This window comes from Silene latifolia, chromosome 11 (genome assembly GCF_048544455.1).
Source record: "Silene latifolia isolate original U9 population chromosome 11, ASM4854445v1, whole genome shotgun sequence".
NCBI lineage: Eukaryota > Viridiplantae > Streptophyta > Magnoliopsida > Caryophyllales > Caryophyllaceae > Silene > Silene latifolia.
Window position 1 is genome coordinate 142,385,914 of NC_133536.1, and position 2,121 is coordinate 142,388,034.

General features: G+C 46.7%; 1 non-coding gene across 1 annotated transcript; it reads left to right on the forward strand.

The window, feature by feature from the left end:
- The first annotated feature begins 1,731 nt into the window (after positions 1 to 1,731).
- Positions 1,732 to 1,838, forward strand: LOC141615951 (small nucleolar RNA R71). Its single transcript, XR_012530335.1, has one exon. It is a non-coding gene; the product is annotated as a small nucleolar RNA R71 (small nucleolar RNA).
- Positions 1,839 to 2,121: the final 283 nt, after the last annotated feature.

A 2,121-nucleotide genomic window follows, 5' to 3' on the forward strand; every position in this document is an offset into this window, starting at 1 on the left:
GGGAAGAAAAACTTCCCTATTTGCACAGGGATGTCCTCTAATACTCCTATTGGCTGGACCGCAGTTCGATCAGCCATCTGTACGGTCTTGTTGGTTACTGCAAACTTAGTCAACTTTAACTTCCTAGCAAGACTCAAAGGCATAACGCTAATACTGGCTCCTAGGTCACATAAGGCTTTCTCAATAGGAAAGGTGCCAATATTACACGGGACTGAGAAACTACCCGGGTCTTCTAGCTTAAGGGGTGCAGTATGGGACAAATAAGAGCATGTCTCCTCAGTTAATGCGACAGTATTCACAGTTTCAAGTGACTTCTTTTTAGACATTAATTGCTTCATAAACTTCATGTAAGCAGGCACTTGATTAACTAATTCAAGGAAAGGTACTTGTACGTTTAACCTACGAACAACATTTTCAAATTTATTGAAAGATACCTGTTCCTTTGTCGGCACTAGTCTCTCTGGATAAGGGGATGTAAGAAGCAACTTAGCCCTCTCCTCTAAATATCTCATGCCGGCATCGGTGGACTTAGGCTGGAAGTCCACTACCTTCTCCTTGTTGAAGCTTGAACCCTCTTCAGACCGTCTCAAATGGGAACCATTGATCGACATTGGGTCGTACTTCGGAGCAAGGATTGACCCATCAGCACTCGGGTCTTGCCCTAATATTTTCGGGACTGTCGTACCCCAAAACAAGTGATCCCTCAAGTTATTAGGCATCGGAGGACGAAAAGGTTCACTATCAGCAGCGGCCTCAGTCGATCGACCAGTGAGGTCAGTCGATCGACTGACTTGAACAGGACCAGAAGCTACTGTTTGTCGCACTTCAGTCGATCGACCGGGTATGTCAGTCGATCAACTGACATTCCTGCTAGACGCCTTTTTCTTCCCTTTGCTCGTTCCAGCTTTGTTTTGACTCGGTTCCGGCTTATCTTTTTTAGGGGCATCCTCAATTATAGCAGGCCCCTCCAGGGTAGACCCGCTCCTCAAAGTGATGGCATTAAGGGTCTCCTTTTGGTCGGTTTGAATCGGTAAGTGTCCCGGAGCTCGAGTGGTATTCTTGCTAGCCAATTGAGCAATTTGGCTCTCTAACAGTTTCATTCCGGCCTCTCTAGCTTGGGACTCCTTTTGCAACATATTCTTCAATTCAGCAAATTCGGAATTTTGGGTTTGTTGCTGCGGCGGCACATAGTGAGGTTTTTGAAACTGTTGTTGCTTATGAGGAGGCACATAAGTCTGCTGCTGCTGCTGTTGTGGAGGTTGAGTCGGATTCAGGACATTTTGGCTACTCCACCTCAAGTTTGGGTGGACATTCGGCTCATAGTACGTGTTTGTCTGCCTATAACGTTGAAAGGCAGCACAAGACTCAAAGGGACTAGGACAATTTTCTGAAACATGTCCCTCAGCTCCACATCTTCTACAGACGAAAGGACCGTCTGAAACAGCGTTCACATTATACATCCCTCCTTTTGAAGCTCCTCCCAACTCGTATTTGTCAAACCTCGCCGTGAGAGCCTCTAATGCAGCTACAGAAGGGGATTCAGCACTCCTCCTCCGATTGCCTCTCGAATTCCCATATTCAGCTTTATGGGTGGCTAAGTCATCAATGATCTTCCACCCCTTAGTCTCTCCCATATTCTCAGCAAATCGGCCATTGGCTGCAGCATCCAAGATAGCCCTCTGATCGTCATACAGCCCGTTATAGAACTGATTGCAAAGACTCCATTTTTCCAACCCATGGTGTGGAATAGTTCGCACCAGCTTCTTGAAACGGACCCATGCTTCATGAAAGTTCTCATCAGGTCCCTGTTTAAAGCTCGTGATCTGAGCTCTAATGGCATTCGTCTTCGAGGCAGAGAAGTATTTCTTGTAGAATGCCGGGGCCAAAGAATTCTAGTCGGTGATCCCATGAGCAGCTCGATCCAGATCTCTGTACCACTCCCTTGCAGCATCGCGGAGTGAGAATATAAACATAGTCTCCTTTATCTGGTCCTGGGTCACACCGGTCGGCGGAGGTATAGAGCAGCAATAATCGATAAATATCTCCATATGCTTGGCTGCATCTTCATTTGCAGCACCCCCGAACTGATTCCTCTCAACCAAGTTGATATAGGAAGGCTTC